This window comes from Rana temporaria, chromosome 3 (assembly GCF_905171775.1).
Source record: "Rana temporaria chromosome 3, aRanTem1.1, whole genome shotgun sequence".
In the NCBI taxonomy this organism is placed as follows: domain Eukaryota; kingdom Metazoa; phylum Chordata; class Amphibia; order Anura; family Ranidae; genus Rana; species Rana temporaria.
Window position 1 is genome coordinate 478,763,382 of NC_053491.1, and position 9,800 is coordinate 478,773,181.

Here is a 9,800-nt window from a genome sequence, read left to right on the forward strand (position 1 = left end):
ATTGCCCCCATGCTTTGGCATATATTTTTTAGGCACAGATTGCTTTTAAAAAATGTTTTATTTCTACTATGTTTTATTGTATTTGCTTTGCAGATATGGTATGTCTTACTGTAATGTTACTTTGTTTTATTGTTAACCATCATTTACTTACCAGGTATACCATTCAGCTGCAGCAATGATTTATTTATCTTGACAGCAACAGCGTTTGCTCCCACGATAAGTAAATCAGCGACTCCAGTGCTGTTGAAGGTGATTTCACCATCACAGTTAAAAAAAAGAGCATATATGCAGAAGCATGGGGGCAGGGGTGGAGGGGGGATTTTCCCCTAACATTAGGGGCGGATTGCCCCCATGCTTTTTCATATATTTTTTAGGCACAGACTGCTTTTAAAAAATGTTTTATTTCTACTATGTTTTATTGTATTTGCTTTGCAGATATGGTATGTCTTACTGTTATACTGTAATGTTGCTTTGATTTATTGTTACCCATCATTTACTTACCAGGTATGCCATTCAGCTGCATCAATGATTTATTTATCTTGACAGCAACAGCGTTTGCTCCCACGATACATGAATCAGTGACTCCAGTGCTGTAGAAGGTGATTTCACCATCACAGTTAAAAAAAAGAGCATATATGCAGAAGCATGGGGGCAGGGGAGGAGGGGCGACTTTCCCCTAACATTAGGGGCGGATTGCCCCCATGCTTTGGCATATATTTTTTAGGCACAGATTGCTTTTAAAAAATGTTTTATTTCTACTAAGTTTTATTGTATTTGCTTTGCAGATATGGTATGTCTTACTGTTATACTGTAATGTTACTTTGTTTTATTGTTAACCATCATTTACTTACCATGTATGCCATTCAGCTGCATCAATGATTTATTTATCTTGACAGCAACAGCGTTTGCTCCCACGATACGTAAATCAGCGACTCCAGTGCTGTAGAAGGTGATTTCACCATCACAGTTAAAAAAAGAGCGTATATGCCGAAGCATGGGGGCAGGGGTGGAGGGGCGATTTGCCCCTAACATTAGGGGTGGATTGCCCCCATGCTTTGGCATATATTTTTTAGGCACAGATTGCTTTTAAAAAATGTTTTATTTCTACTATGTTTGATTGTATTTGCTTTGCAGATATGGTATGTCTTTCTGTTATACTGTAATGTTACTTTGATTTATTGTTAACCATCATTTACTTACCAGGTATGCCATTCAGCTGCATCAATGATTTATTTATCTTGACAGCAACAGCGTTTGCTCCCACGATACGTAAATCAGCTAATCCAGTGCTGTAGAAGGTGATTTCACCATCACAGTTAAAAAAAAGAGCATATATGCAGAAGCATGGGGGCAGGGGTGGAGGGGCGACTTTCCCCTAACATTAGGGGCGGATTGCCCCCCATGCTTTGACATATATTTATTAGGCTGAGAAGCATAGCAGGCGGTACCCTTACTGGAACAACCGACTGATATCTAATAACCTCTCCCGATGTTAATGAACATCACCACGGTCACTTGTGCATTAAAGGAGAAGTATAGCCAAAGCTTGTTTGGCTGTACTTCACCTATAGATCACAGGAATGAAGTTCGTTTTGCACTGCGCTCTCTGCTGATGTCACAGAAGTCAGTCCAGGGGCTGCGTCATCACGACAATAGAAGTCGGGATCCACCAGGTCCCTGGACCGACACCCGGCTCAGCCTCTCAGCGAGCCGCTGAAGGCCTGACCTGACTACTCCCCACCCCCTCCACAGCTAAGCGTTCTAGTGAGCAAGGAGGGGGCAGAGCAGACATCTGCTGATTGGCAGTCAGCAGCTCTCTGCTCGGGGAGCTGTCAGAACTGAGCGATCAGCGGTGTTCGATTGCTCGGTTCTCGGTGCAAAGGCGCCGGGGGACAGATGCAGCATCGGACCGATGCTGCATGCAACTAGTTAAGTATGACTCAGGAAAAAAGCCCAAACCCAGACATCTCTTATAAGCACACAGAGCTCTTGTCCTCTCCAACTGTCCAGTGCATCACTGCTAACTCACTCCAAGTAACGGTATGGGGTCATTAGAAAAACCTTTGTTACCTTTGGTAACCACTGTATCTTCACACTGTATGAACTCTTGTACCATTATGTTCATACCTCAATGTGCTTTTAGTGACCCAAACTGTAGCTATGTGTGCTGGTTACTTGCAGGACACCCTTTTAAGACACTTCAGACCAAGCAAAGGCAAAGTTTACTGACACACACTGGACAACATACGACATGCACTGACCTACACTAACAGAAGACGTCCTGATGTACATAAACTGACCGCTCCATGCTTTAGAGAGATGTACACACACACACACTCAAATTAGGAGAGAGTAGATCGCACACACAGATTATAGGATGAGGCCTACTACAAACATACATCCAACATTAGAAAAAGGATGACTAGCATCCAGTAGGGTAGCTTAGTGTAGTTAGTGTAGCTCCTGCCCTAGAAGAGTCTACCTTGCCGTGGTGGGCAGGCTTGGAATCTCTTGGTCAAAAGTGTGTCAGCGAATGGGCGAGTGGATCACTAGATCTTCACTTCTGGCCAATTGATTTTACCAAAGGACTCTTGGTTTAATCAGAGTATATGCAGTTGGAAAAGGAGAAAATATGTGTATAGGTCCATAATTATACTTTCATAAACACAATAAAAATGTGTTATATTTACATTTGAATTGCTTCCTCTTTTATTTAATCCTTTCAGGACCGGGGGGGGCATTACCACTTGGATGCACAGGCCACATTTGCAAGGCTGGAAAGGGCTCTATGGCTACTTCTGGTGTGTGTAGAGATGTGTGGTAGGTCTTTATGTATTAACATGTGCATAGGATGCATTAAGGTGAAAAAACACGAGGGTAAAATAAAGAAGAGGGGCACGGGGTATGAGAACTGCGGGAGACTCTCCGCTGTGCTTTCACACTTTCCCCAAAGCGTCTCTCCTCCTTATAGGAGGGAAGTCGGAGACGCATTGGGCGGGGGGGGTCAGATTGATCACCCCCGTTTTTTTTTTTGTTTTTTTGTTTTTTTGTTTTTTTTGGCACCCGGACAGCTGGACGGAGGTCTTGAGTTCGAGCCATAAGGGGGGGGAGTAAGAATCTTTTTTGTTTTTTTTTTTTTTTTTTTTTTTTTGGGACCTGTCCCTGGGTTACTCCTGCGGGTCGCCTCCCTTGTCCAGTAAACATCACTATTTCGGGAGTGAAGATCAGGAGAATGAGAGGGACTTCGGAAATGCATAGACTAAACATAACATCATATAACGTGAAAGGCCTAAATATCCCTGAGAAAAGAACTAAAGTGATGATAGAATTAGGGAGATTAAAAACTCAAATCGTGTTTTTACAGGAAACCCATTTCAGACAGGATAAGATTCCAAAATGGAAAAATCAGAAATTCCCAGTGATGTATATGGGGGCATCCCAATCCTCAAAAGCAAATGGGGTAGCTATTCTTTTAGCAAAAAATTTAAGTTGGAAAGAATCGACAGTGGTCACGGACGAAGAGGGCAGGTTCATATTGATAAAAGGGACAATAAATGATCAGAAGGTTACACTAGTAAACATTTATCTCCCCAATGAAAACCCTGTGGCTGCCCTGAGTAAATTTGCAGAACTAATAAATGAAAACAAAGAGGGGGTTCTAATCCTAGGAGGAGATATGAACATGTTATTAGATCCAAGTATAGACTCCTCCAAGGGATCATATGGCATATCCAATTCTAAACTGAGACAAGCAAGAAATATATTGTACGATATGCAACTAGTAGATAGTTGGAGGTCTCAACACCCCCAGGATAGAGACTATACCTTCTATTCCAACAAACACAAAACTTACACACGAATTGATTATATTTTCCTAGACCGAGCGGTACTGATGAACTTAAGGGATACTTCAATCGGATCTATTACAATTTCGGACCATGCCCCAATTAACTGTACTATTGACTGGGGAGTATCAGGATTTAGGGAATGGAACTGGAGGGTTAATGAAACCTTAATTAAAGACCCTGAATATGAAGAGTTGATAGGGCAGGAAATAGACACATTTTTTGAAAGGAATAGTGCGGATGAGACATCCCCACTCTGCAGGTGGGAAGCGCACAAGTGCTATTTGAGGGGAATGTTAATATCTATGGGGGCCCACAGGAAGAGAAAATTAGGGGCTAAGGTGGACACTCTATTGAGAGAGATTAAAATAACAGAAAATGAACACAAGAGAGTGCAGAATTCAAGCAATGAGGAGAAATTGGTATCGTTGCGAGAAAAACTAAATTTACTATTGATGGATAAGGCCAAAGCGCAGTTGAACAGATGCAGAAGAACTTACTACGAATTCGGCAACAAACCCAGTAAGATGCTTGCAAATGCACTTAGGGAATCGAGATCGAGGAAACACATAGAGAAAATAAAAATACAGGGAGATAAGTTAGTAAGCCCCTCACACTTAATAGCAAATGCTTTCAAAGAATATTACAATGGTCTATACCAAATAGATAATCAGCCTGATGTAGAGAAAATACAGAATAGAGAAGAGAGAATAAAAGAATATCTAATGAAGTCAGAAATGCCTAAAATACCAAAGGAAATAATAGAGAGCATGGAGTGTCCGATCACAGTGAAGGAATGTCAAGAGGTAATAAGGGAGATGAAACCAGGCAAATCACCAGGGCCAGACGGCTATACGCTAGCATATTATAAAACTTTCCAAGACAAATTAATACCAAAATTCCTAGAGGCCTTTAATTCACTGAAAGAAGGACATCAGATGAGAAGAGAAACATTAGGAGCTCATATTGCCGTCATCCCCAAGGAAGGGAAAGACCCCACAGTCTGTGCGAGTTATCGACCTATATCGTTGTTAAATATAAACTTAAAAATATTTTCAAAGATAATTGCAAATAAATTGGTACCTAATATCCCTTCACTCATACACCCAGACCAAGTAGGTTTTGTACCGGGAAGAGAAGGTAGGGAAGACACACAAAGGGTGTTAAACACCATTTACTTGGCCCAAGTCCACCATAAACCACTAGCACTTATTTCGACTGACGCGGAAAAAGCCTTCGATAGGGTGGACTGGGGTTTTTTGAAGGCTACATTAGAACATATAGGACTAGGAGTGGGCATGCAGAAGTGGATTGCTAGCCTTTACTCATGTCCGTCGGCAAGGGTGAAGGTGAATGAGGTATTATCGGACCCATTCCCAATTGGGAATGGGACAAGGCAAGGATGCCCACTCTCCCCGATTATTTTTATATTAACATTGGAGCCGCTATTGAGGACAATTAGATTAAACGCAGATATAAGAGGATTTCAGATCAAAGGAACGGAACATAAAGTAGCTGCTTTTGCGGATGATCTGTTGTTCTCAATAGCGGCTCCCGAACTATCACTTCCTCCCTTGATGAGAGAGATAAGGGCATATGGTGACCTCTCTAACTTTAAGGTAAATTATAATAAGTCAGAGGCGATGGGGCTAGAAATAAACAAACAAATAAAGGATCTCTTGACAGTAAATTTTTCCTTTAAATGGTCTGACTCTCACATACTCTATTTAGGGACAAAAATCCCCAAAAATTTAAATAGAATTCTCGAATTGAACTTTATTCCGTTGATAAGGCAAATGAAATCTGACTTCATTAGATGGGAAAAAGAGACGTATTCATGGTTTGGGAGAATCAGCATCTTAAAAATGAACGTGTTACCAAGATTGCTCTACTTATTTCAAACCCTACCGGTAAAGATCCCGTCGAGTTATTTAAGGGATATAAGATCCAAGTTTGCGAGGTTTATCTGGTCGGGGAAAGCATCGAGAACTCGGAGGGAAATATTAACTTTACCCAAGGAGAAAGGGGGAGTGGGGTTCCCAGATCCAGTAGGTTACTATGTAGCAACACATATGTCAAGAGTGGTGGAATGGTGCATGCAGGAGAAGCATAAACCTTGGTTACTTATAGAGCAGAAAAGTACGGATATCCCCTTGGAGGGATTGGTATGGACACAAGAAGTTGATATACCAGGGGTAGTTAAGAAACATCCAACCATAGGGGCAACCCTGAGCGTCGTGAAAAAATTATTCAGGAAAACAAAACTTTCGATCTCCCCAAGTCCACTCACTCCGGTTATAGGTAACCCGAAATTTCAAACAGGGATATCAGACCCACATTTTAAGATGGTAAAAAGAGCAGGCTGGAGCAGAGTAATACATTTTGAGGGAGAGAATCCAAGGATCAGAAGCGAGGAAAGAGACGAGGTAATAAGAGAGGAACTTGACCCAATGAGACAAAACCAATTAAAAACGGCCACTAGAGCTCTGAACCCAAAAGGGAGACCACTTAGAGACCTCTCAGGATATGAAGAACTGTGCCTTAAGGGAGAGGAGTTGAGACACGGTCTCTCGCTGATGTATAGTCTCTGGGTGGAGGAAACAACACCGCGTGAGCTGCCGTTTATACGAGCATGGGAAAAGGAGTTAGAGGTGGTTTTCTCGGAAAATCAGATAACAAAAATATTTAATTTTACACACAAAGCTTCCCTAGCTACCAGATACCAGGAAGGGGGCTACAAAATTTTAACCAGGTGGTATAAAACTCCTGCAGTACTAAACCGGATATTTCCGGAAGTTTCAGACAGATGTTGGCGTTGCGGCAAGGAAAAGGGTACCATGTTACATCTTTTCTGGTCCTGTGAGAAGATAGTGGACTTTTGGAAAATGGTCATGGACACTGTGAAAGATATTGTGGAGGTGGATCTGGGAAGGAACCCGGCCACTTATTTACTGTTGGACATACCAGTCTCCATGGCCAGGTTCAAAAGCTCCCTGATAAGACATCTATTGGTTGCAGCAAGGGCCTGTATTCCAATCTTGTGGAAAAGTACAACTATCCCAAATAAACAGCAATGGTTAAATAGAATCTCGGAAATTCAACAAATGGAAAAGCTTACCATGGGCATTAGAGAACAAGAGGAAAAATATAGACGGATATGGAGTCCATATGTAAGTTACAGAGAAGGGGAGCTATGAGAAATGTGGGGGGGGGGGGGGGACGTGAACACAGGAGTGACCCAGGGAGGGGGTTTTCCCTTTTTTTTTTTTTTTTTTTTTGAGGGGGGGAAGGGAGGGGGGAAGGGGGGGATTATTTTTTGAACAGGAAATGGTTAAGTGTACAGTAAAATATAGAAATTCCGAGGCAGCGAAGAGGATGGTTATATTATTTGTACCAATGTATGGAATTTAGAAATGGTTTATCTGTTTATTTGTTTGGAAATGTAACATTATAGTACTTACCATTTAATGTGGAAAAAAAAAGGAAAACAGAGATAAAATAAAGAATTAAAAAAAAAAAAAAACACGAGGGTTTACAACCCCTTTAAAGTTGAACTCTGGGGAAGAACAACGTTGGTCCTTTTGCGGTTTAAAAATAATTACCTCTACTGATACCTGTCCCATGTTTGGCTGCAGGGCCGATCCTAGGTAGGGTGCACAGGGTGCATTGCATTCAGGCGCCTGCAGAGGTGGGGGCGCCGGATATCTAACAGACCCTCTAACAGAAGCCCTCTCTGTATCCATCACAGAGGCCCCCCCTCCAGGTCCCAATAAAGTACTCCGCTTCTCTTCCTGTATTTTGTTTATTGTTAAGAAATATTTCTGCACCCAGTCGCCTGTGACCCTAGGATCGGCCCTGTTTGGCTGCTTCTCTATTTGGTAAAAATGTTACATTCATTCAGCCCCCACATAACCGTAAGTGCTCAATATCTGGCATTGATATTTGTAGTTCCGGCTGCAGTAGACTGATCATACCAGGTAACTCGTTGTACACCTCCTCCATTCAGAAAAGGCCTTGTGTTCTTTTTACTAAATGCAGAGCTTTCTGCGATGTGAGGAGGGGAGCATGAATGAACAATCATAGAAAGTCTTGCATTCAGTGAAAAAAACACAAGGCATTTTCTGAATAGAGGAGGTTCCCGGTTTTCCCAGAGTTCAGCTTTAAGTGGGAAGGAGGTTGTGCTTTATGGAGACCCTTGTAAATGGGGAAAAGGAGTCTGCTTGTATGAATGAAGATGCAGCTGGGAGGGAAACACTAAGAGCTCTGACTACATCCAAACAATGGATGGAAATCTCCCTAGGATATACAGGAGTCAGACAGAGGGATACATCCTCCATGTGTCCATGACCCTGTCCTATCACAGGAGAAGGCACAGATTAGGGGTGCGCATCTTCACTGGCCTCACGATTCGATTACCATGTCAACGATTTGATTCGATTCCGCGATGCATCACGATTACAGCGCAAGTGCGCGTGCTTTTCATCCAAAAAAATTTAAGTATTCAATTTTTTTTATTCTATATGTTCTTAAAAGAAAAAAAAAGACAACACTTCCTGCATGTAGCAAAGTCTAAACACAGCAGACAACAACTTAAAGGAGTTCCAGGCTCTCCCCCAAAATACTAAAGGAACTAAAAGAGATGTTCAGAGACTGCGGACATGCTACAGGAGATGATCAGTGACTGCGGACATGCTACAGGAGATGATCAGAGACTGCAGACATGCTACAGGAGATGATTAGAGACTGCAGACATGCTACAGGAAATGATTAGAGACTGCAGACATGCTACAGGAAATGATCAGAGACTGCAGACATGCTACAGGAGTAGGGTGACCACATTTCCAAATTACCATTCAGGGACAACCTTCCTTCCCCAAAAATCAGCTTGTGCTGTAACGAATCACAGCACAGTGATTGGACACAAGAGGCGGTATTTATGGTTTCTCCATTCACAAGCAGGGGGTGGGGATTGTGCTCCTCCAGGCATTCCCGGACAGAAAATGTCATGTCAGTGAGTAAAACGGTCATGTGGCGGCCTTTTTTGGGGGCACCAAATTGGTTTGGGGGGGGGGGGTGGCTGTGTCAATTTCATTCCCGGACACTGTATTGTCCTGGAATGAATGTGCCCGGGACAGACCTGCAAAATGCGGAACTGTCCCAGGCAATCCAGGACACGTGGTCACCCTATACAGGAGATGATCAGAGACTGCAGACTTGCAACAGGATATGATCAGAGACTGCGGACATGCAACAGGATATGATCAGAGACTGCGGACATGCAACAGGATATGATCAGAGACTGTGGACATGCAACAGGAGATGATCAGAGACTGCGGACATGCTACAGGAGATGGTCAGAGACTGCAGACATGCTACAGGAGATGATCAGAGACTGCGGATATGCAATAGGAGATGGTCAGAGACTGCGGACAATAATGCAGAGTTGTGGTGTGATGAAGGCACATAGAAGACAATTCTATCATATGGACTTGTGTTGGGTTATGTAGATCAGCTGAATGGTCAGAGAAAGCAATACACACAGTGTGTGTCACCCCAGCATCATACTGGGAATAATAAGAGCAGACATTAAGGTAACATCTGCACGGAGCGCTCTCCCAGGAGGGGCGGGGCAAGACAGCGATCATTACGGTCACATGCATCGATGCTAAAGTGACTGGTGATGAGTAAAATCATGCAGGTGCTGTAGCGTGGTAATGAGTAGAAACACCTCCACCAATGGTAGTAATGGCCGCTCACCTCACCAATATGACCCTCTGTTAGATTAGGTCATAGACAGCATTCCCATATGGGTATCTCCACAGAGGGGGGTTACTCCAGCAATGATATAATTGGTCTCCAAAGGAAGGTCAGCATTCAAGCATCAGATCCTGTTAAGGGATTTGCATTTGTCTAATCAGTCCTGAGATTTACAGAGCCTTATTAGACAACAGCCAA